The 26,949-nt window shown below is 48.7% G+C and overlaps 2 protein-coding genes across 4 annotated transcripts in view; one reads left to right on the top strand and one right to left on the bottom strand.

Annotated features, from left to right (window-relative positions):
• LOC122370812 (tRNA (cytosine(38)-C(5))-methyltransferase-like) overlaps positions 1–26,949 on the bottom strand; it is a 104,152-nt gene that overhangs the window by 12,469 nt on the left and 64,734 nt on the right. The window lies entirely within an intron of this gene.
• LOC122370815 overlaps positions 1–26,949 on the top strand; it is a 61,699-nt gene that overhangs the window by 3,158 nt on the left and 31,592 nt on the right. The window lies entirely within an intron of this gene.

Raw genomic sequence — 26,949 nt, forward strand, 5'->3', positions numbered from 1 at the left:
TTGAAAACGGCACACCGTGCAGTGACGTTCTATACATCAGTGGAAAGAGCATCAAAAGTTGTATATTATATTAACTTTTCACCTATATATATTACTAACGATAAAAGTTATAGAGGAATAAAGACGCTCCCATTGACTTTCCATGTTAAAAATTTTAATTTTCAAATTAACTTTAAAAGAAAAAATGAGTTATGCCAGCTTAACGAAGCATAACGGCATGTACTATGCTCTTTCCTCTACAAGATATAAGAGTTTGGGCGAAATCTATCTCTAAAATTTTGTACAAAGATCGAATGAAAATGTCTCTGCAAAGTCTCGGCATCGCCGTCCATTGACTTAACATGGGACACAGCAAAATTCCAACTTTGACCTCGTGCAAAGACACGTTCCGAGATTCTGAGGGGTATACAGCGCACACTGGCGTGTACCCAAACGTGTTTGCCATAAAATGCTGGGAAGAAAACCACCTCTTCCTTGGCTCGTTTTCCCGCCATTCGCGATCGCGCAAAAAGTGTCCAAAACCCCGTTCACTTAACATGGGGAAAATGGAATCGCACGTGCCACGTGCCACGATGTTTTAAGCGAGTAGCGACCGGTGCCATAAGGTAGATCGCCTCCAGGAGCCCATACCCTGAACTTTTTACGAAGATTGTACATTTCGTCTAGGCCCCACCCAAGTTGCCCCAATTCGCGGCCAGACTTGCAAAACATAGCCCGGAGAACGACCGCTCCGGTTGTTTTTCAATAGAAAAACACAATTCTAACGAATAGTGTTTGTCTTTTCAAACAACCTGCGGTTACCAGCATCTGCGATGCTGGGCTCCGCATCGCGGGACCGCAGGTTGTTTGAGCAAGCACCTTTGTAAAGGCAGCAAAAACGCCCGCCGCCAAACGAGAGGATGAGCCTTGCACGTGCAGACCGGAGTCGGTGTGCTACGGACTGACGTGCACGGCACCCTATTCGCCGGTCTATAGCGGTGTGCCAAATTTGAGTGCAATCGACCCGGCCGTTTTCGAGATCTGGAAGCGACACCCTGCACGTGCGCACGTGCAGCCTGGGCCCCAATTGACTTGTGCACGGCACTCTATTCGCCGGTGTCTAGCGATGTACCAAATTTAATCTGAATCGGCCCAGCCGTTTCCAAGATCGGGAAACGACCCCTACACGTGCGCACGTGCAGCTACATCCCAACCGCAGCACATGAAAATACATTCTTACTGACTTGTGCACGGCACCCTACTAACCAGTCTTTAGTGGTATGCCAAATTTGAGCACAGTCGGTCCAGCTGTTCTTGAGATATGGAAGCGTCAGCCTGCACGTGCGCACGTGCAAACTGGGTCCCATCTGACTTGTGCACGGCACCCTACTCGCCGAGCCCTAACGGTGTGCCAACTTTGATCACAATCGGCCCAGCCGTTTTTGAGATCTGGAAGCGTCACCCTGCCCGTGCGCACGTGCAGCGGCACCCCAACCGTGACACATGGAAATGCGTTGCGGGGCGTGTGCCTACATCCATGCCAAGGATCAGCGCAATCGGCAAAATAACTACAGAGTTATTACACTTGCTACCGAACTGACACCTCTTCGTTTTGCACGTGGCACGTGCATTAGGGGTCACCCATACGCATCGAGAGGAGCACACTACGTTTGGGAAAGGAAGAAACTATCCCACACAAAAGACCGCGAGTGAATCGGTCCAGTGGTTGCAGAGATATAAGGTTTGTAAAGGCGCCCCCACGGCGGCCGACTGCTAATATTTAGCAATAATCAGTGTCGCATCCGCACACGGGAGGTATCCCCGTCACCTGTTCGTATAGTCTAATGTGGTTGGGTTCAAGTCACAGTCGAGCCCTGATTTTTTACAGCTTTTCTTAAAAACGGCACATCGTGCAGTGACGTCCTATGCATCAGTGGAAAGAGCATCAAAAGTTGTATATTATATTAACTTTTCACCTATATATCTTACTAAAGATAAAAGTTATAGAGGAATAAAGACGCTCCCATTGACTTTCCATGTTAAAAATTTTAAATTTCAAATTAACTTTAAAAGAAAAAATGAGTTTTGCCACCTTAACGAAGCATACCAGCAAGTACTATGCTCTTTCCTCTACAAGATATAAGAGTTTGGGCGAAATCTATCTCTAAAATTTTGTACAAAGATCGAATGAAAATGTCTGTGCAAAGTCTCGACATCGCCGTCCATTGACTTAACATGGGACACAGCAAAATTCCAACTTTGACCTCGTGCAAAGACACGTTCCGAGATTCTGAGGGGTATACAGCGCACACTGGCGTATACCCAAACGTGTTTGCCATAAAATGCTGGGAAGAAAACCACCTCTTCCTTGGCTCGTTTTCCCGCCATTGGCGATCGCGCAAAAAGTGTCCAAAACCCCGTTGACTTAACATGGGGAAAATGGAATCGCACGTGCCACGTGCCACGAGGTTTTAAGCGAGTAGCGACCGGTGCCATCAGGTAGATCGCCCCCGGGAGCCCATACACTGAACTTTTTACGAAGATTGTACATTTCGTCTAGGCCCCGGTCAAGATGTCTCGATTCGCGGCCAACTTTGCAAAACATACCCCGGAGAACGACCGCTCCGGTTGTTTTTCAATAGAAAAACACAATTCTAACGAATAGTGTTTGTCTTTTCAAACAACCTGCGGTTACCAGCATCTGCGATGCTGGGCTCCGCATCGCGGGACCGCAGGTTGTTTGAGCAATCACCTCTGTAACGCCGCAAAAACGACCGCCGTCAAACGAGAGGATGAGCCTTGCACGTGCAGACCGGAGTGGGTGTGCTACGAACTGACGTGCACGGCACCCTATTCGCCCGTCTAGAGCGGTGTGCAAAATTTGGGTGCAATCGGCCCGGCCGTTTTCGAGATCTTGAAGCGGCACCCTGCACGTGCGCACGTGCAAGCTGGGTCCCAACTGACTTGTGCACGGCACTCTATTCGCCGGTCTCTAGCGGTGTACCAAATTTAATCGCATTCGGCCCAGCCGTTTCCAAGATCTGGAAACGACCCCTACACGTGCGCACGTGCAGTTGTACCCCAACCGTGGCACATGAAAATACATACTTACTGACTTGTGCACGGCACCCTACTAACCAGTCTCTAGTGGTATGCCAAATTTGAGCACAGTCGGTCCAGCCGTTCTTGAGATATGGAAGCGTCAGCCTGCACGTGCGCACGTGCAAACTGGGCCCCATCTGACTTGTGCACGGCACCCTACTCGCCGATCCCTAACGGTGTGCCAAGTTTGATCACAATCGGCCCAGCCGTTCTCGAGATCTGGAAGCGTCACCCTGCCCGTGCGCACGTGCAGCGGCACCCCAACCGTGACACATGGAAATGCATTGCACGGCGGGTGCCTACATCCATGCCAAGTATCAGTGCAATCGGCAAACTAACTGCAGAGTTATTAGACTTGTTACCGAACTGACACCTCTTCGTTTTGCACGTGGCACGTGCATTAGGGGTCACCCATACGTATCGAGGGTAGCACACTACGTGTGAGAAAGGAAGAAGCTATCCCACACAAAAGACCGCAAGTGAATCGGTCAAGCGGTTGTGGAGATATAAGCATTGCAAAGGCGCCCCCAGGGCGGCCGACTGCCAATAATTAGCAATAATCAGCGTCGCGTCCGCACATGGGAGGTGTCCCCTTCACCTGTTCGTATACTCTAATGTGGTTGGGTTCAAGTCACAGTCGAGCCCTGATTTTTTACAGCTTCTCTTAAAAACGGCACATCGTGCAGTGACGTTCTATGCACCAGTGGAAAGAGCATCAGAAGTTGTATATTATATTAACTTTTCACCTATATGTCTTACTAAAGATAAAAGTTATAGAGGAATAAAGACGCTCCCATTGACTTTCCATGTTAAAAATTTTCATTTTCCAACGAACTTTATTAGAAAAAACGATTTCTGCCAGCTTAACGAAGCATACCAGCATGTACTACGCTCTTTCCTTTACAAGCTATAAGAGTTTGGGCAAATTCTATCTCTAAAATTTTGTACAATGAACGAATGAAAATGTCTCTGCAAAGTCTCGGCATCGCCGTCCATTGACTTAACATGGGACATAGCAAAATTCCAACTTTGATCTCGTGCAAAGACACGTTCCGAGATTCTGAGGGGTATACAGCGCACACTGGCGTGTACCCAAACGTGTTTGCCATAAAATGCTGGGAAGAAAACCACCTCTTCCTTGGCTCGTTTTCCCGCCATTGGCGATCGCGCAAAAAGTGTCCAAAACCCCGTTCACTTAACATGGGGAAAATGGAATCGCACGTGCCACGTGCCACGAGATTCTGGCGGGTATACAGCGCACACGGGCGTGTACCCAAACGTGTTTGCCATAAAATGCTGGGAAGAAAACCACCTCCTTCTTGGCTCGTTTCCCCGCTATTAGCGATCGCGCAAAAAGTGTCCAAAACCCCGTTCACTTAACATGGGGAAAATGGAATCGCACGTGCCACGCGCAAAAGACTTCTTAGCGAGTAGCGACCGGTGCCATCAGGTAGATCGCCTCCGGGAGCCCATACCCTGAACTTTTTACGAAGATTGAGCGATTCGTCTAGGCCCCGCTCAAGTTGCCCCAATTCGCGGCCAGACTTGCAAAACATAGCCCGGACAACGACCGCTCCGGTTGTTTTTCAATAGAAAAACACAATTCTAACGAATAGTGTTTGTCTTTTCAAACAACCTGCGGTTACCAGCATCTGCGATGCTGGGCTCCGCATCGCGGGACCGCAGGTTGTTTGAGCAAGCACCTTTGTAAACGCAGCAAAAACGCCCGCCGCCAAACGAGAGGATGAGCCTTGCACGTGCAGACCGGAGTCGGTGTGCTACGGAATGACGTGCACGGCACCCTATTCGCCGGTCTATAGCGGTGTGCCAAATTTGAGTGCAATCGACCCGGCCGTTTTCGAGATCTGGAAGCGACACCCTGCACGTGCGCACGTGCAGCCTGGGCCCCAATTGACTTGTGCACGGCACTCTATTCGCCGGTTTCTAGCGATGTACCAAATTTAATCTGAATCGGCCCAGCCGTTTCCAAGATCTGGAAGCGACCCCTACAGGTGCGCACGTGCAGCTGCACCCCAACCGCGGCACATGAAAATACATACTTACTGACTTGTGCACGGCACCCTACTAACCAGTCTCTAGTGGTATGCCAAATTTGAGCACAGTCGGTCCAGCCGTTCTTGAGATATGGAAGCGTCAGCCTGCACGTGCGCACGTGCAAACTGGGTCCCATCTGACTTGTGTACGGCACCCTACTCGACGAGCCCTAACGGTGTGCCAACTTTGATCACAATCGGCCCAGCCGTTCTCGAGATCTGGAATCGTCACCCTGCCCGTGCGCACGTGCAGCGGCACCCCAACCGTGACACATGGAAATGCATCGCCTGGAAAGTGTCTACCTCCGTGCCAAGTTTTAGCGCAATCGGCCCAGTAATTACCGAGCTCTTGCGCTTATTACAAAACAGGCACCTCTTGGCTTTGCACGTGGAACGTGCGTTAGGGGTCACCCATATGCATCGAGAGTAGCACACTATGTGAAAGAAGGGAAAAAGCTACCCCACACAAAAAACCGCACGTGTATCAGCCCAGTGGTTGCCGAGATATAAGTCGTACAAAAACGTCCCCACGGCGGCCGGCCGCTATTTAGCAGTAAAATCGTGTCGCATCCTTCTATGGGAGGTATCCCCGTCACCTGTTCGTATACTGTCTGAGCAAAGGCCATACGTTACGGTCCAAACTCCATAGTGAGGCGGACATACGAATTTACGAGAGTTTAGCGACGAAATGATTCACTTAATTGTTAAGTAATGGGTACCATTAGGTACGCCATAAATTTTCTCTAGCATCTCACCGTAGATGCAGTAACAAGTGCTTTACTTTTCAATGTATATAAAGACTTGCTCAGCCCAATCAGTTCACTCTGTATTGGCTCAAGCCGTATCATGCGAGCGCAATAAAAACTAGAGCACCGACAGCGCAGCGCTCCCCAACTCACTGCTCGCCCAGTCCACCCGGGCCGCCGCCACGACGGCCCCCCGCAAGTAGGCATCCCGCACTGCACCGACAGCCGCGGGCGACCAGCTGACCGGCCAGCTGACCGGCCAGCAGCCGGCGGGCGGCAAGCCGCGGATGGCCGACCCGCCAGCGCGGCGAGGGAGGGGAGGGACGCAGCTGAAAGATCCGACTACATATATATCAAAGAAACATTATATGTAATCATCGATGACGCGATATAAATCTGCTTTATTGGGGTTAGCGGTGTAGTCTGTGATGCCATCACAATGAAAATAGCCTAGTTTTGTAGAGCATCAAATTCTGATTCCATAACGACTCTCGCTAGTCCATTTTCAATTGTAAATAAGCCTTTTATTGCGATGCAAAGTCCCGAAATGGTGCCGACGGCGGCCGGTCCCCCGATGGTACCATACCATAGATGGTAAACAGGTTAGTTCACATTCCCGCCGCTATGCGGGCGGCGGCGGCGCCACCTGTCCTCGTGTCCGCCTGACACCGTAACGATATAGGTCTGAGCTCAAATCTCGGTAATGTCGTGCTTTTTTACTATATTTCTCAAAAACGGCAGCACGTGCAATAACGTTGTATATATCATTGGAAAGAGCATCAAAAGTTGTATAAAATATCAACTTTTGACTTAAACATATCTTAAACGTAAAAAGTTATTAAGCAGCAAAGACGCTCCCATTGACTTTCCATGTTCAAATTTTTCATTTTTAAACGAGCTTCAAAAGAGCAAACGAATTCTGACAGCTTAACGAAGCATAACAACATGTTCTATGGTCTTTTCTCAACAAGTCCTGAAAGTTAAAGCAAAATCGTATCATATAATTTTGTACAATGAGCGAATGAAAATGTCTCTGCAAAAACGCCCATTGACTTAACATGGGGAGCGAAAAAAGTTCAACTTCAAACTCGTGCAACTCAAGTTAACGAATTCTGACGGGTATACGGCGCACACTGGCGTGTACCAGAACGTGTTTGCCATAAAATGCGTGGAAGAAAATCACCTTTTCCTTGGCTCGTTTTCCCGCTATTGGTGATCGCGCAAAAAGTGTCCGAAACCCCGTTGACTTAACATGGGGAAAATGCAATTGCACGTGGCACGCGCAATGATTTTTGTTGCGAGTAGCGACCGGTACCATCAGGTAGATCACCTGCAAAAGTCTATACCCTGAAATTTTTACGATCCTAAACGCAAAACTCTAGGCCCCAATCAAGATGTCTCGATTCGCTGCCAGACTTGCAAAACATAGCCCGGAGAAGGACCGCTCCGGTTGTTTTTCAATAGAAAAACACAATTCTAACGAATAGTGTTTGTCTTTTCAAACAACCTGCGGTTACCAGCATCTGCGATGCTGGGCTCCGCATCGCGGGACCGCAGGTTGTTTGAGCAAGCACCTCTGTAACGCCGCAAAAACGCCCGCCGCCAAACGAGAGGATGAGCCTTGCACGTGCAGACCGGAGTCGGTGTGCTACGGACTGACGTGCACGGCACCCTATTCGCCAGCCTATAGCGGTGTGCCAAATTTGAGTGCAATCGGCACGGCCATTTTCGAGATCCGGAAGCGTCACATTGCACGTGCGCACGTGCAAGCTGTGTCCAATTGACTTGTGCATGTGACCCTATTCGCCGGTCTCTAGCGGTGTACCAAATTTGAGCTCAATCGGCCCAGCCGTTCTCGAGATCTGGAAGCGTCACCCTGCACGTGCGCACGTGCAGTTGCACCCCAACCGTAGCACATGGAAATACATACGAACTGACTTGTGCACGGTACAATACTAATCGGTCTCTAGAGGTGTGCCGAATTTGAGTGCAATCGGCCCAGCCGTTCCTGAGATCTGAAAGCGTCACCCTGCACGTGCGCACGTGCAAGATGGGTCCTATCTGACTTGCGCACGGCACCCTACTAACCGGTCTCTAGCGGTGTACCAAATTTGAACTCAATCGGCCCGGCCGTTCTCGAGATCTGGAAGCGTCACCCTGCACGTGCGCACGTGCAGTTGCACCCCTACCGTGGCACATGAAAATGGATCGCCTGGTAGGTGACTACCTCCATGCCAAGTTTCAGCGCGATTGGCCCAGTAATTACCGAGTTATTGCACTTATTACAAAACTGACACCTCTCCGTTTTACACGTGTCACGTGCAGTAGGGGTCACCCGCAAGCATCGTGCATAGTAAAATACTTGTAAGAAGGGTATACGCTACCGCACACAAAAAACCGCAAGCGTATCGGTCCCCTGGTTGCGGAGATATAAGTCGTGCAAAAACATCCCCACGGAGGCCGGCCGCTAATATTTAGCATTAAATCGCATCCTTCAATGGGAGGTATCCCCGTCACCTGTTCGTATACTGTCTGAACCAAGACCATATATAGGTCTGAGCTCAAATCTCGGTAATGTCGTGCTTTTTTACTAAATTTCTCAAAAACGGCACAACGTGCAATAACGCTCTTTATATCATTGGAAAGAGCATCAAAAGTTGTATAACCTATCACCTTTTTACTTAAATATATCTTTAAAGTAAAAAGTTATTAAGCGACAAAGACGCTCCCATTGGCTTTCCATGTTAAAAATTTTCATTTTTAAACGAGCTTAAAAAGAACAAACGAATTCTGACAGCTTAACGAAGCATAACATCATGTTCTATGGTCTTTTCTCAACAAATCCTGAAAGTATAAACAAAATCGTATCATATAATTTTGTACAATGAACAAATGAAAATGTCTCTGCAAAAACGTCCATAGACTTAACATGGGGAGCGAAAAAAGTTCAACTTCAAAGTCGTACTACAAAAAATATCGACTTCTTACGGGTAGACGGCGCACATGGGCGTGTACCTGAATGTGTCGGCCATAAAATGGTGTGCAGCAAACCATACCTTGACCTGCGATTTTTTCCGCTATTCGCGATCGCGCAAAAAGTGTCCAAAACCCCGTTGACTTAACATGGGGAAAATGGAATCGCACGTGCCACGTGCCACGAGGTTTTAAGCGAGTAGCGACCGGTGCCATCAGGTAGATCGCCTTCGGGAGCCCATACCCTGAAATTTTTACGAAAATCGAGCCACAAGTTTAGGCCCCTACCAAGTTGCCCCAATCTCAGGCCAACTTTGCAAACATAGCCCGGAGAAGGACCGCTCCGGTTGTTTTTCAATAGAAAAACACAATTCTAACGAATAGTGTTTGTCTTTTCAAACAACCTGCGGTTACTAGCGGTGTGCAAAATTTGAACTCAATCGGCCCGGCCGGTCACGAGATCTGGAAGCGTCACCCTGCACGTGCGCACGTGCAGCGGCACCCCTACCGTGGCACATGAAAATGGATCGCCTGGTAGGTGACTACCTCCATGCCAAGTTTCAGCGCGATCGGCCCAGTATATACCGAGTTATTGCACTTATTACAAAACTGACACCCCTCCGTATTACACGTGTCACGTGCAGTAGGGGTTACCCGCATGCATCGTGCATAGTACAATACTTGAAAGAAGGGTATAAGCTACCCCACACAAAAAAACCGCAAGTGTATCGGTCCAGTGGTTGCGGAGATATAAGTCGTACAAAAACGTGCCCACGGCGGCCGGCCGCTAATATTTAGCATTAAATCGCATCCTTCTATGGGAGGTATCCCCGTCACCTGTTCGTATACTGTCTGAGCAAAGACCATATATAGCTGTGAGCTCAAATCTCGGTTATGTCGTGTTTTTTTACTAAATTTCTCAAAAACGGCACAACGTGCAATAACGCTCTATATATCATTGGAAAGAGCATCAAAAGTTGTATATCCTATCAACTTTTCACTTAAATATATCTTCAACGTACAAAGTTATTAAGCACCAAAGACGCTACCATTGACTTTCAATGTTAAAAATTTTCACTTTTAAACGAGCTTAAAAAGAACAAACGAATTCTGACAGTTTAACGAAGCATAACAACATGTTCTATGGTCGTTTCTCAACAGGTCCTGAAAGTTTAAACAAAATCGTATCATATAATTTTGTGCAATGTGCGAATGAAAATGTCTCTGCAAAAACGCCCATTGACTTAACATGGGGAGCGAAAAAAGTTCAACTTCAAAGTCGTACTACAAAAAATATCGACTTCTTACGGGTAGACGGCGCATATGGGCGTGTACCTGAATGTGTCAGTCATAAAATGGTGTGCAGCAAACCATACCTTGATCGGCGATTTTTTCCGCCATTCCCGATCGCGCAAAAAGTGTCCAAAACCCCGTTGACTTAACATGGGGAAAATGGAATCGCACGTGCCACGTGCCACGAGGTTTTAAGCGAGTAGCGACCGGTGCCATCAGGTAGATCGCCTGCGGGAACCCATACCCTGAACTTTTTACGAAAATCGCAATGCACGTTTAGGCCCCGGTCAAGATGTCTCGATTCGCTGCCAGACTTGCAAAACATAGCCCGGAGAAGGACCGCTCCGGTTGTTTTTCAATAGAAAAACACAATTCTAACGAATAGTGTTTGTCTTTTCAAACAACCTGCGGTTACCAACATCCAGTCGAGATGAATGCCGAGATACCGACGTCGGCCCGATGTCGGCCCGATAGCAGACGAGACGATCCGTGAAATATCTCGTAGTGTTAGCCCATTTTACTGGGTCCCAATTGACTTGTGCACGGCACTCTATTCGCCGGTTTCTAGCGATGTACCAAATTTAATCTGAATCGGCCCAGCCGTTTCCAAGATCGGGAAACGACCCCTACCCGTGCGCACGTGCAGCTGCACCCCAACCGTGGCACATGAAAATACATACTAACTGACTTGTGCAAGGCACACTACTAACCAGTCTCTAGCGGTATGCCAATTTTGAGCACAGTCGGCCCAGCCGTTCTTGAGATCTGGAAGCGTCAGCCTGCACGTGCGCACGTGCATAACGGGTCCCATCTGACTTGTGCACGGCACCCTACTAACCAGCCTCTAGCGGTGTGCCAAGTTTGATCACAATCGGCCCAGCCGTTCTCGAGATCTGTAAGCGTCACCCTGCCCGTGCGCACGTGCAGCGGCACCCCAACCGTGACACATGGAAATGCATTGCCGGGTGCGTGCCAACATCCATGCAAAGTACCAGCGCAATCGGCAAACTAACTACAGAGTTATTAGCCTTGTTACTGAACTGACTTCTCATCGTTTTGCACGTGGCACGTGCATTAGGGGTCACCCATACGCATCGAGAATAGCACACTACGTGTAAGAAAGGAAGAAGCTATCCCACACAAAAGACCGCGAGTGAATTGGCCAAGTAGTTGTGGAGATAGAAGCTTTGCAAGGCGCCCCCAAGGCGGCCGAATGCTAATATTTAGCAATAATCAGTGTCGCATCCGCACACGGGAGGTATCCCCGTCACCTGTTCGTATACTCTAATGTGGTTGGGTTCAAGTCACAGTCGAGCCCTGATTTTTTACAGCTTTTCTTAAAAACGGCACATCGTGCAGTGACGTCCTATGCATCAGTGGAAAGAGCATCAAAAGTTGTATATTATATTAACTTTTCACCTTTATATCTTACTAAAGATAAAAGTTATAGAGGAATAAAGACGCTCCCATTGACTTTCCATGTTAAAAATTTTAAATTTCAAATTAACTTTATTAGAAAAAATGAGTTATGCCAGCTTAACGAAGCATAACGGCATGTACTATGCTCTTTCCTCTACAAGATATAAGAGTTTGGGCGAAATCTATCTCTAAAATTTTGTACAAAGATCGAATGAAAATGTCTCTGCAAAGTCTCGACATCGCCGTCCATTGACTTAACATGGGACACAGCAAAATTCCAACTTTGACCTCGTGCAAAGACACGTTCCGAGATTCTGAGGGGTATACAGCGCACGCTAGCGTGTACCCAAACGTGTTTGCCATAAAATGCTGGGATGAAAACCACCCCTTTCTTGGCTCGTTTTTCCGCCATTCCCGATGGCGCAAAAAGTGTCCAAAACCCCGTTGACTTAACATGGGGAAAATGGAATCGCACGTGCCACGTGCCACGAGGTTTTAAGCGAGTAGCGACCGGTGCCATAAGGTAGATCGCCTCCGGGAGCCCATACACTGAACTCTTTACGAAGATTGTACATTTCGTCTAGGCCCCACCCAAGTTGCCCCAATTCGCGGCCAGACTTGCAAAACATAGCCCGGAGAACGACCGCTCCGGTTGTTTTTCAATAGAAAAACACAATTCTAACGAATAGTGTTTGTCTTTTCAAACAACCTGCGGTTAAAATGTATGTTTTTTTGTATAGTGAAATAAAGAGGAAACTCGGCCAGTAACTTTTTGAGTTACCGGCGTGTAAACGCAAAAAAAAATCGCTCATTTGGCAGATTTGACCAGCATCTGCGATGCTGGGCTCCGCATCGCGGGACCGCAGGTTGTTTGAGCAAGCACCTCTGTAACGCCCCAAAAACGCCCGCCGCCAAACGAGAGGATGAGCCTTGCACGTGCAGACCGGAGTGGGTGTGCTACGAACTGACGTGCACTGCACTCTACTAACCAGTCTCTAGCGGTGTGCCAAATTTGAGTGCAATCGACCCGGCCGTTTTCGAGATCTGGAAGCGACACCCTGCACGTGCGCACGTGCAGCCTGGGTCCCAACTGATTTGTGCACGGCACTCTATTCGCCGGTCTCTAGCGGTGTACCAAATTTGAGCTCAATCGGCCCAGCCAATTTCAAGATCTGGAAGCGACCCCTACACGTGCGCACGTGCAGCTGCACCCCATCCGTGGCACATGAAAATACATACTAACTGACTTGTTCACGGCACCCTACTACCCAGTCTCTAGTGGTATGCCAAATTTGAGCACAGTCCGTCCAGCCGTTCTTTAGATATGGAAGCGTCAGCCTGCACGTGCGCACGTGCAAACTGGATCCCATCTGACTTGTGCACGGCACCCTACTCGCCGATCCCTAACGGTGTGCCAAGTTTGATCACAATCGGCCCAGCCGTTCTCGAGATCTGGAAGCGTCACCCTGCACGCGCGCACGTGCAGTTGCACCCCAACCGTAACACATGGAAACGCATGGCCCGGTGTGTGCCAACATCCATGCCAAGTACCAGCGCAATCGGCAAAATAACTACAGAGTTATTAGACTTGTTACTGAACTGACTTCTCTCCGTTTTGCACGTGGCACGTGCATTAGGGGTCACCCATACGCATCGAGAATAGCACACTGCGTGTAAGAAAGGAAGAAGCTATCCCACACAAGAGACCGCGAGTGAATCGGTCAAGCAGTTGTGGAGATAGAACCTTTGCAAGGCGCCCCCACGGCGGCCGACTGCTAATATTTAGCAATAATCAGTGTCGCATCCGCACACGGGAGGTATCCCCGTCACCTGTTCGTATCCTCTAATGTGGTTGGGTTCAAGTCACAGTCGAGCCCTGATTTTTTTTTACAGCTTTTCTTTAAAACGGCACATCGTGCAGTGACGTTCTATGCATCAGTGGAAAGAGCATCAAAAGTTGTATATTATATTTACTTTTCACCTATATATCTTACTAAATATAAAAGTTATAGAGGAATAAAGACGCTCCCATTGACTTTCCATGTTAAAAATTTCCATTTTCAAACGAACTTTATTAGAAAAAAACTATTTCTGGCAGCTTAACGAAGCATACCAGCATGTACTACGCTCTTTCCTCTACAAGATATAGGAGTTTGGGCAAATTCTATCTCTAAAATTGTGTACAAAGATCGAATGAAAATGTCTCTGCAAAGTCTCGACATCGCCGTCCATTGACTTAACATGGGACACAGCAAAATTCCAACTTTGACCTCGTGCAAAGACACGTTCCGAGATTCTGAGGGGTATACAGCGCACACTAGCGTGTAACCAAACGTGTTTGCCATAAAATGCTGGGAAGAAAACCACCTCCTTCTTGGCTCGTTTTCCCGCTATTGGCGATCGCGCAAAAAGTGTCCAAAACCCTATTGACTTAGCATGGGGAAATGGAATCGCACGTGCCACGTGCCACGAGATTCTGGCGGGTATACGGCGCGCACGGGTATGTACCTAAACGTGTTTGCCATAAAATGCTGGGAAGAAAACCACCTCCTTCTTGGCTCGTTTTTCCGCCATTTGCGATCGCGCAAAAAGTGTCCAAAACCCCATTGACTTAACATGGGCGAAAATTGAAACGCACGTGCCACGTGCCACGAGGTTTTAAGCGAGTAGCGACCGATGCCATCAGGTAGATCGCCTCCGGGAGCCCATACACTGAACTTTTTACGAAGATTGTACATTTCGTCTAGGCTGCGACCAAGATGTCTCGATTCGCGGCCAGACTTGCAAAACATAGCCCGGAGACGGACCGCTCCGGTTGTTTTTCAATAGAAAAACACAATTCTAACGAATAGTGTTTGTCTTTTCAAACAACCTGCGGTTACCACGTGCCACGAGGTTTTAAGCGAGTAGCGACCGATGCCATCAGGTAGATCGCCTCCGGGAGCCCATACACTGAACTTTTTACGAAGATTGTACATTTCGTCTAGGCTGCGACCAAGATGTCTCGATTCGCGGCCAGACTTGCAAAACATAGCCCGGAGACGGACCGCTCCGGTTGTTTTTCAATAGAAAAACACAATTCTAACGAATAGTGTTTGTCTTTTCAAACAACCTGCGGTTACGGCATCTGCGATGCCGGGCTCCGCATCGCGGGACCGCAGGTTGTTTGTGCAAGCACCTTTGTAAACGCAGCAAAAACGCCCGCCACCAAACGAGAGGATGAGCCTTGCACGTGCAGACCGAAGTCGGTGTGCTACGGCCTGACGTGCACGGCACCCTATTCGTCGGTCTATAGCGGTGTGCCAAATTTGAGTGCAATCGACCCGGCCGTTTTCGAGATCTGGAAGCGACACCCTGCACGTGCGCACGTGCATCCTAGGCCCCAATTGACTTGTGCACGGCACTCTATTCGCCGGTTTCTAGCGGTGTACCAAATTGGAGCTCAATCGGCCCCGTCAATTTCAAGATCTGGAAGCGACCCCTACACGTGCGCTCGTGGAGCTGCACCCCAACCGCGGCACATGAAAATACATACTAACTGACTTGTGCACGGCACCCTACCAACCAGTCTCTAGTGGTATGCCAAATTTGAGCACAGTCGGTCCAGCCGTTCTTGAGATATGGAAGCGTCAGCCTGCACGTGCGCACGTGCAAACTGGGTCCCATCTGACTTGTGCACGACACCCTACTCGCCGAGCCCTAACGGTGTGCCAAGTTTGATCACAATCGGCCCAGCCGTTTTTGAGATCTGGAAGCGTCACCCTGCCCGTGCGCACGTGCAGCGGCACCCCAACCGTGACACATGGAAATGCATTGCGGGGCGTGTGCCTACATCCATGCCAAGGATCAGCGCAATCGGCAAAATAACTACAGAGTTATTACACTTGCTACCGAACTGAAACCTCTTCGTTTTGCACGTGGCACGTGCATTAGGGGTCACCCATACGCATCGAGAGGAGCACAGTACGTTTGGGAAAGGAAGAAACTATCTCACTGAAAAGACCGCGAGTGAAGCGGTCAAGCAGTTGTGGAGATAGAAGCTTTGCAAGGCGCCCCCACGGCGGCCGACTGCCAATAATTAGCAATAATCAGTGTCGCATCCGCACACGGGAGGTATCCCCGTCACCTGTTCGTATATTCTAATGTGGTTGGGTTCAAGTCACAGTCGAGCCCTGATTTTTTACAACTTTTCTTAAAAACGGCACATCGTGCAGTGACGTCCTATGCATCAGTGGAAAGAGCATCAAAAGTTGTATATTATATTAACTTTTCACCTATGTATATTACTAACGGTTAAAGTTATAGAGGAATAAAGACGCTCCCATTGACTTTCCATGTTAAAAAATTTAAATTTCAAATAGACTTTATAAGAAAAAACGATTTCTGCCAGCTTAACGAAGCATACCAGCATGTACTACGCTCTTTCCTCTACAAGATATCAGAGTTTGGGCGAAATCTATCTCTAAAATTTTGTACAAAGATCGAATGAAAATGTCTCTGCAAAGTCTCGACATAGCCGTCCATTGACATAACATGGGACACAGCAAAATTCCAACTTTGATCTCGTGCAAAGACACGTTCCGAGATTCTGAGGGGTATACGGCGCACACTAGCGTGTACCGGAACGTGTTTTCCATAAAATGCTGGGAAGAAAACCACCTCCTTCTTGGCTCGTTTTTCCGCCATTGGCGATCGCGCAAAAAGTGTCCAAAACCCCGTTGACTTAACATGGGGAGAATGGAACCGCACGTGCCACGTGCCACGAGGTTTTAAGCGAGTAGCGACCGGTGCCATCAGGTAGATCGCCTGCGGGAGCCCATACACTGAACTTTTTACGAAGATTGTACATTTCGTCTAGGCCCCGCTCAAGTTGTACTGATTCGCTGCCAGACTTGCAAAACATAGCCCGGAGAAGGACCGCTCCGGTTGTTTTTCAATAGAAAAACACAATTCTAACGAATAGTGTTTGTCTTTTCAAACAACCTGCGGTTACCAGCATCTGCGATGCTGGGCTCCGCATCGCGGGACCGCAGGTTGTTTGAGCAAGCACCTTTGTAAACGCAGCAAAAACGTCCGCCGCCAAACGAGAGGATGAGCCTTGCACGTGCAGACCGGAGTCGGTGTGCTACGGACTGACGTGCACGGCACCCTTTTCGCCGGTCTATAGCGGTGTGCCAAACTTGAGTGCAATCGGCCCGGCCGTTTTCGAGATCTCGAAGCGGCACCCTGCACGTGCGCACGTGCAAGCTGGGTCCCAATTGACTTTTGCACGGCACCCTTTTCGCCGGTCTCTAGCGGTGTACCGAATTTAATCTGAATCGGCCCAGCCGTTTCCAAGATCTGGAAGCGACCCCTACACGTGCGCACGTGCAGCTGCACCCCAACCGCGGCACATGAAAATACATACCTACTGACTTGTGCACGGCACCCTACTAACCAGTCTCTAGTGGTATGTCAAATTTGAGCACAGTCGGTCCAGCCGTTCTTGAGATATGGAAGCGACAGCCTGCACGTGCGCACGTGCAAACTGGGTCCCATCTGACTTGTGCACGGCACCCTACTCGCCGAGCCCTAACGGTGTGCCAACTTTGATCACAATCGGACCAGCCGTTCTCGAGATCTGGAAGCGTCACCCTGCCCGTGCGCACGTGCAGCGGCACCCCAACCGTGACACATGGAAAGGCATTGCGGGACGGGTGCCTACATCCATGCCAAGGATCAGCGCAATCGGCAAAATAACTACAGAGTTATTACACTTGCTACCGATCTGACACCTCTTCGTTTTGCACGTGGCACGTGCATTAGGGGTCACCCATACGCATCGAGAGTAGCACACTACGTTTGGGAAAGGAAGAAACTATCCCACACAAAAGACTGCGAGTGAATCGGTCCTGTGGTTGCAGAGATATAAGGTTTGTAAAGGCGCCCTACAGGCGGCCTACTGCTAATATTTAGCAATAATCAGTGTCGCATCCGCACACGGGAGGTATCCCCGTTACCTGTTCGTATGCTCATTGTGGTTGGGTTCAAGTCACAGGCGAGCCCTGCTTTTTTGCAACTTTTCTTAGAAACGGCACATCGTGCAGTGACGTTCTATACATCGTTGGAAAGAGCATCGAAAGTTGTATATTTCATTAATTTTTCACTTTGGTATATCTGCAACGTAAAAAGTTATTAAGCAACAAAGACGCTCCCATTGACTTTCCATGTTAAAAATTTTCATTTTCAAACGAACTTTATTAGAAAAAACGATTTCTGCCAGCTTAACGAAGCATACCAACATGTACTATGCTCCTTTCTCTACAAGATATAAGAGTTTGGGCGAAATCTATCTCTAAAATTTTGTACAAAGATCGAATGAAAATGTCTCTGCAAAGTCTCGACATCGCCGTCCATTGACTTAACATGGGACACAGCAAAATTCCAACTTTGACCTCGTGCAAAGACACGTTCCGAGATTCTGAGGGGTATACAGCGCACACTGACGTGTACCGGAACGTGTTTGCCATAAAATGCTGGGAAGAAAACCACCTCCTTCTTGGCTCGTTTTTCCGCTATTGGCGATCGCGCAAAAAGTGTCCAAAACCCCGTTCACTTAACATGGGGAAAATGGAATCGCACGTGCCACGTGCCACGAGGTTTTAAGCGAGTAGCGACCGGTGCCATAAGGTAGATCGCCTCCGGGAGCCCATACCCTGAACTTTTTACGAAGATTGTACATTTCGTCTAGGCCCCAATCAAGATGTCTCGATTCGCTGCCAGACTTGCAAAACATAGCCCGGACAACGACCGCTCCGGTTGTTTTTCAATAGAAAAACACAATTCTAACGAATAGTGTTTGTCTTTTCAAACAACCTGCGGTTATCTAGCGGTTTGCCAAATTTGAGTGCAATCGACCCGGCCGTTTTCGAGATCTGGAAGTGACACCCTGCACGTGCGCACATGCAACCTGGGTCCCAATTGACTTGTGCAAGGCACTCTATTCGCCGGTTTCTAGCGATGTACCAAATTTAATCTGAATCGGCCCAGCCGTTTCCAAGATCGGGAAACGACCCCTACCCGTGCGCACGTGCAGCTGCACCCCAACCGTGGCACATGAAAATACATACTAACTGACTTGTGCACGGCACACTACTAACCAGTCTCTAGCGGTATGCCAATTTTGAGCACAGTCGGCCCAGCCGTTCTTGAGATCTGGAAGCGTCAGCCTGCACGTGCGCACGTGCATAACGGGTCCCATCTGACTTGTGCACGGCACCCTACTAACCAGCCTCTAGCGGTGTGCCAAGTTTGATCACAATCGGCCCAGCCGTTCTCGAGATCTGGAAGCGTCACCCTGCCCGTGCGCACGTGCAGCGGCACCCCAACCGTGACACATGGAAATGCATTGCCGGGTGCGTGCCAACATCCATGCAAAGTACCAGCGCAATCGGCAAACTAACTACAGAGTTATTAGACTTGTTACTGAACTGACTTCTCATCGTTTTGCACGTGGCACGTGCATTAGGGGTCACCCATACGCATCGAGAATAGCACGCTACGTGTAAGAAAGGAAGAAGCTATCCCACACAAAAGACCGCGAGTGAATTGGTCAAGTAGTTGTGGAGATAGAAGCTTTGCAAGGCGCCCCCAAGGCGGCCGAATGCTAATATTTAGCAATAATCAGTGTCGCATCCGCACACGGGAGGTATCCCCGTCACCTGTTCGTATACTCTAATGTGGTTGGGTTCAAGTCACAGTCGAGCCCTGATTTTTTACAGCTTTTCTTAAAAACGCCACATCGTGCAGTGACGTCCTATGCATCAGTGGAAAGAGCATCAAAAGTTGTATATTATATTAACTTTTCACCTATATATCTTACTAAAGATAAAGGTTATAGAGGAATAAAGACGCTCCCATTGACTTTCCATGTTAAAAATTTTAAATTTCAAATTAACTTTAAAAGAAAAAATGAGTTTTGCCACCTTAACGAAGCATACCAGCAAGTACTATGCTCTTTCCTCTACAAGATATAAGAGTTTGGGCGAAATCTATCTCTAAAATTTTGTACAAAGATCGAATGAAAATGTCTCTGCAAAGTCTCGACATCGCCGTGCATTGACTTAACATGGGACACAGCAAGATTCCGACTTTGACCCCGAGCAAAGACACGTTACGAACTTCTGAGGGGTATACGGCGCACACTGGCGTGTACCGGAACGTGTTTGCCATAAAATGCTGGGAAGAAAACCACCTCTTTCTTGGCTCGTTTTTCCGCCATTCCCGATGGCGCAAAAAGTGTCCAAAACCCCATTGACTTAACATGGGGAAAATGGAATCGCACGTGCCACGTGCCACGAGGTTTTAAGCGAGTAGCGACCGGTGCCATAAGGTAGATCGCCTCCGGGAGCCCATACACTGAACTTTTTACGAAGATTGTACATTTCGTCTAGGCCCCGCTCAAGTTGCCCCAATCTCAGGCCAACTTTGCAAAACATAGCCCGGTGAACGACTGCTCCGGTTGTTTTTCAATAGAAAAACACAATTCTAACGAATAGTGTTTGTCTTTTCAAACAACCTGCGGTTACCCAGCATCTGCGATGCTGGGCTCCGCATCGCGGGACCGCAGGTTGTTTGAGCAAGCACCTTTGTAAACGCAGCAAAAACGCCCGCCGCCAAACGAGAGGATAAGCCTTGCACGTGCAGACCGGAGTCGGTGTGCTACGTACTGACGTGCACGGCACCCTATTCGCCGGTCTATAGCGGTGTGCCAAATTTGACTGCAATCGACCCGGCTGTTTTCGAGACCTTGAAGCGCCACCCTTCACGTGCGCACGTGCAAGCTGGGTCCCAATTGATTTGTGCAATGCACCCTATTCGCCGGTCTCCAGCGGTGTATCAAATTTGAGCTCAATCGGCCCGGCCGTTCTCGAGATCTGAAAGTGTCACCCTGCACTTGCGCACGTGCAGCTGCATCCCAACCGTGACACATGATAATACATACTAACTGACTTGCGCATGGCACCCTACTGATCGGTGTCTAAAACTGTGCCAAATTTGAATGCAATCGGCCCGGCCGTTCCTGAGATCTGGAAGCGTCACCCTGCACGTGCGCACGTGCCAAATGGGTCCTAACTGACTTGCGCACGGCAACCTACTAACCGGTCTCTAGCGGTGTACCAAATTTGAGCACAATCGGCCCGGCCGGTCACGAGATCTGGAAGCGTCACCCTGCACGTGCGCACGTGCAGCGGCACCCCTACCGTGGCACATGAAAATGGATCGCCTGGTAGGTGACTACCTCCATGCAAGTTTCAGCGCAATCGGCCCAGTAATTGCCGAGTTATTGCACTTATTACAAAACTGACACCTCTCCGTATTACACGTGTCACGTGCAGTAGGGGTCACCCGCATGCATCGTCCATAGTAAAATACTTCTAAGAAGGGTATACGCTACCCCACACAAAAAAAACCGCAAGTGTATTGGTCCAGTGGCTGCGGAGATATAAGTCGTACAAAAACGTCCCCACGGCGGCCGGCTGCTAATGTTTAGTATTAAATCGCATCCTTCAATGGGAGGTATCCCTGTCACCTGTTCGTATACTGTCTGAGCCAAGACCATATATAGGTCTGAGCTCAAATCTCGGTAAAGTCGTGCTTTTTTACCAAATTCCTCAAAAACGGCACAACGTGCAATAACGTTCTATATATCATTGGAAAGAGCATCAAAAGTTGTATAACCTATCAACTTTTCACTTAAATATATCTCAACTGTAAAAAGTTATTAAGCAACAAAGACGCTCCCATTGACTTTCCATGTTAAAATTTTTCATTTTTAAACGAGCTTAAAAAGAACAAACGAATTTGCACAGCTTAAAGAAGCATAACAACATGTTCTATGGTCTTTTCTCAACAAGTCCTGGAAGTTTAAACAAAATCGTATCATATAATTTTGTACAATGAGCGAATGAAAATGTCTCTGCAAAAACGCCCATTGACTTAACATGGGGAGCGAAAAAATTTCAACTTCAAACTCGTGCATCTCAAGTAAACGAATTCTGACGGGTATACGGCGCACACGGGCGTGTACCTGAACGTGTCGGTCATAAAATGGTGTGAAGCAAACCATACCTTGTTCCGCGATTTTTTCCGCTATTCGCGATCGCGCAAAAAGTGTCCAAAACCCCATTGACTTAACATGGGGAAAATGGAATCGCACGTGCCACGTGCCACGAGGTTTTAAGCGAGTAGCGACCGATGCCATCAGGTAGATCGCCTCCGGGAGCCCATACCCTGAACTTTTTACGAAGATTGAGCGATTCGTCTAGGCTGCGACCAAGTTGTACTGATTCGCGGCCAGACTTGCAAAACATAGCCCGGACAACGACCGCTCCGGTTGTTTTTCAATAGAAAAACACAATTCTAACGAATAGTGTTTGTCTTTTCAAACAACCTGCGGTTACCCAGCATCTGCGATGCTGGGCTCCGCATCGCGGGACCGCAGGTTGTTTGAGCAAGCACCTCTGTAACGCCGCAAAAACGCCCGCCGCCAAACGAGAGGATGAGCCTTGCACGTGCAGATCAGAGTGGGTGTGCTACGAACTGACGTGCACTGCACTCAACTAACCGGTCTCTAGCGGTGTGCCAAATTTGAGTGCAATCGACCCGGCCGTTTTCGAGATCTGGAAACGACACCCTGCACGTGCGCACGTGCAAAATGGTCCCATCTGACTTTTGCACGGCACCCTATTCGCCGGTCTCTAGCGGTGTACCAAATTTGAGCTCATCCGGCCTGGCCGTTCTCGAGATCTGAAAACGTCACCCTGCACGTGCGCACGTGCAGCTGCACCCCAGTCTGGGCACATGGAAATACATACTAACTGACTTGTGCACGGCACCCTACTGATCGGTCCCTAGAAGTGTGCCGAATTTGAGTTCAATCGTCCCGGCCGTTCCTGAGATCTGAAAGCCTCACCCTGCACGTGCGCACGTGCAAGATTGGTCCTTACTGACCTCCGCACGGCACCCTACTAACCGGTCTCTAGCGGTGTACCAAATTTGAACTCAATCGGCCCGGCCGGTCACGAGATCTGGAAGCGTCACCCTGCACGTGCGCACGTGCAGCGGCACCCCTACCGTGGCACATAAAAATGAATCGCCTAGTAGGTGACTACCTCCATACCAAGTTTCAGCGCAATCGGCCCAGTAATTACCGAGTTATTGCACTTATTACAAAACTGACACCTCTCCGTTTTACACGTGTCACGTGCAATAGGGGTCACCCGCATGCATCGTCCATAGTGAAGTACTTGTAAGAAGGGTATACGCTACCCCTTACAAAAAACTGCAAGTGTATCGGTCCCCTGCTTGCGGAGATATAAGTCGTGCAAAAACGTCCCCACGGAGGCCGGCCGCTAATATTTAGCATTAAATCGCATCCTTCATTGGGAGGTATCCCCGTCACCTGTTCGTATACTGTCTGAGCAAGACCATATATAGGTGTGAGCTCAAATCTCGGTAATGTCGTGCTTTTTTACTAAATTCATCAAAAACGGCACAACGTGCAATAATGCTCTATATCATTGGAAAGAGCATCAAAAGTTGTATATCCTATCAACTTTTCACTTAAATATATCTTCAACGTACAAAGTTATTAAGCACCAAAGACGCCCCCATTGACTTTCCATGTTAAAATTTTTCATTTCTAAACGAGCTTAAAAAGACCAAACGAATTCTGAGAGCTTAACGAAGCATAACAACATGTTCTATGGTCGTTTCTCAACAGGTCCTGACAGTTTAAACAAAATCGTATCATATAGTTTTGTACAATGAACAAATGAAAATGTCTCTGCAAAAGCGCCCATTGACTTAACATGGGGAGCGAAAAAAGTTCAACTTTGACCTCGAGCAAAGACACGTTACGAACTTCTAAGGGGTGTACGGCGCACACTGGCGTGTACCGGAACGTGTTTCCCATAAAATGCTGGGAAGAAAACCACCTCTCCCTTGGCTCGTTTTCCCGCTATTCGCGATCGCACAAAAAGTGCCCCAAAACCCCATTGACTTACTATGGAAAAAATGGAATCGCACGTGCCACGTGCCACGAGATTTTAAGCGAGTAGCGACTAATGCCATCAGGTAGATCGCCCCCGAGAGCCCATACACTGAAATTTTTACGGAGATTGAGCGATTCGTCTAGGCTGCGACCAAGTTGTACTGATTCGCGGCCAGACTTGCAAAACATAGCCCGGAGAACGACCGCTCCGGTTGTTTTTCAATAGAAAAACACAATTCTAACGAATAGTGTTTGTCTTTTCAAACAACCTGCGGTTAGGGACCGCAGGTTGTTTGAGCAAGCACCTTTGTAAACGCAGCAAAAACGCCCGCCGCCAAACGAGAGGATGAGCCTTGCACGTGCAGACCGGAGTCGGTGTGCTACGGAATGACGTGCACGGCACCCTATTCGCCGGTCTATAGCGGTGTGCCAAATTTGAGTGCAATCGACCCGGCCGTTTTCGAGATCTGGAAGCGACACCCTGCACGTGCGCACGTGCAGCCTGGGCCCCAATTGACTTGTGCACGGCACTCTATTCGCCGGTTTCTAGCGATGTACCAAATTTAATCTGAATCGGCCCAGCCGTTTCCAAGATCTGGAAGCGACCCCTACAGGTGCGCACGTGCAGCTGCACCCCAACCGCGGCACATGAAAATACATACTTACTGACTTGTGCACGGCACCCTACTAACCAGTCTCTAGTGGTATGCCAAATTTGAGCACAGTCGGTCCAGCCGTTCTTGAGATATGGAAGCGTCAGCCTGCACGTGCGCACGTGCAAACTGGGTCCCATCTGACTTGTGTACGGCACCCTACTCGACGAGCCCTAACGGTGTGCCAACTTTGATCACAATCGGCCCAGCCGTTCTCGAGATCTGGAATCGTCACCCTGCCCGTGCGCACGTGCAGCGGCACCCCAACCGTGACACATGGAAATGCATCGCCTGGAAAGTGTCTACCTCCATGCCAAGTTTTAGCGCAATCGGCCCAGTAATTACCGAGCTCTTGCGCTTATTACAAAACAGGCACCTCTTGGCTTTGCACGTGGAACGTGCGTTAGGGGTCACCCATATGCATCGAGAGTAGCACACTATGTGAAAGAAGGGAAAAAGCTACCCCACACAAAAAACCGCACGTGTATCAGCCCAGTGGTTGCCGAGATATAAGTCGTACAAAAACGTCGCCACGGCGGCCGGCCGCTATTTAGCAGTAAAATCGTGTCGCATCCTTCTATGGGAGGTATCCCCGTCACCTGTTCGTATACTGTCTGAGCAAAGGCCATACGTTACGGTCCAAACTCCATAGTGAGGCGGACATACGAATTTACGAGAGTTTAGCGACGAAATGATTCACTTAATTGTTAAGTAATCGGTACCATTAGGTACGCCATAAATTTTCTCTAGCATCTCACCGTAGATGCAGTAACAAGTGCTTTACTTTTCAATGTATATAAAGACTTGCTCAGCTCAATCAGTTCACTCTGTATTGGCTCAAGCCGTATCATGCGAGCGCAATACAAACTAGAGCACCAGACAGCGCAGCGCTCCCCAACTCACTGCTCGCCCAGTCCACCCGGGCCGCCGCCACGACGGCCCCCCGCAAGTAGACATCCCGCACTGCACCGACAGCCGCGGGCGACCAGCTGACCGGCCAGCTGACCGGCCAGCAGCCGGCGGGCGGCAAGCCGCGGATGGCCGACCCGCCAGCGCGGCGAGGGAGGGGAGGGACGCAGCTGAAAGACCCGACTACATATATATCAAAGAAACATTATATGTAATCATCGATGACGCGACATAAATCTGCTTTATTGGGGTTAGCGGTGTAGTCTGTGATGCCATCACAATGAAAATAGCCTAGTTTTGTAGAGCATCAAATTCTGATTCCATAACGACTCTCGCTAGTCCATTTTCAATTGTAAATAGGCCTTTTATTGCGATGCAAAGTCCCGAAATGGTGCCGACGGCGGCCGGTCCCCCGATGGTACCATACCATAGATGGTAAACAGGTTAGTTCACATTCCCGCCGCTATGCGGGCGGCGGCGGCGCCACCTGTCCTCGTGTCCGCCTGACAGCGTAACGATATAGGTCTGAGCTCAAATCTCGGTAATGTCGTGCTTTTTTACTATATTTCTCAAAAACAGCAGCACGTGCAATAACGTTGTATATATCATTGGAAAGAGCATCAAAAGTTGTATAAAATATCAACTTTTGACTTAAACATATCTTAAACGTAAAAAGTTATTAAGCAGCAAAGACGCTCCCATTGACTTTCCATGTTAAAATTTTTCATTTTTAAACGAGCTTCAAAAGAGCAAACGAATTCTGACAGCTTAACGAAGCATAACAACATGTTCTATGGTCTTTTCTCAACAAGTCCTGAAAGTTAAAGCAAAATCGTATCATATAATTTTGTACAATGAGCGAATGAAAATGTCTCTGCAAAAACGCCCATTGACTTAACATGGGGAGCGAAAAAAGTTCAACTTCAAACTCGTGCAACTCAAGTTAACGAATTCTGACGGGTATACGGCGCACACTGGCGTGTACCAGAACGTGTTTGCCATAAAATGCGTGGAAGAAAATCACCTCTTCCTTGGCTCGTTTTCCCGCTATTGGCGATCGCGCAAAAAGTGTCCGAAACACCGTTGACTTAACATGGGGAAAATGCAATTGCACGTGGCACGCGCAATGATTTTTGTTGCGAGTAGCGACCGGTACCATCAGGTAGATCACCTGCAAAAGTCTATACCCTGAAATTTTTACGATCCTAAACGCAAAACTCTAGGCCCCAATCAAGATGTCTCGATTCGCTGCCAGACTTGCAAAACATAGCCCGGAGAAGGACCGCTCCGGTTGTTTTTTCAATAGAAAAACACAATTCTAACGAATAGTGTTTGTCTTTTCAAACAACCTGCGGTTACCAGCATCTGCGATGCTGGGCTCCGCATCGCGGGACCGCAGGTTGTTTGAGCAAGCACCTCTGTGAACGCAGCAAAAACGCCCGCCGCCAAACGAGAGGACGAGCATTGCACGTGCAGACCGGGGTGGGTGTGCTACAATCTGACGTGCACGGCACCCTATTCGCCGGTCTATACCGGTGTACCAAATTTGAGTCAGGTCAGGTCAGGTCAACCGGTAGGGGTCGTGACGGGTATTCGTAGTACCTGTCATCCGCCTCTGACAGCTTCGTAACATGTTACGAAGGCACCAAAACTACTTCGTAAACTTTCAAATGGTTGCTAAATTCGAATTCAGCTCCAAAAACTAGTCTAGAAACATGTAAAACTCGAAAAAGTGAACCGAGGTCACCAAAGGTCAGTGACCTGACCTGACCTTCAGATGACCTTGA

Source organism: Amphibalanus amphitrite, unplaced genomic scaffold (genome assembly GCF_019059575.1).
Source record: "Amphibalanus amphitrite isolate SeventyFive unplaced genomic scaffold, NRLGWU_Aamphi_draft 001170F_arrow, whole genome shotgun sequence".
Taxonomy (NCBI): domain Eukaryota; kingdom Metazoa; phylum Arthropoda; class Thecostraca; order Balanomorpha; family Balanidae; genus Amphibalanus; species Amphibalanus amphitrite.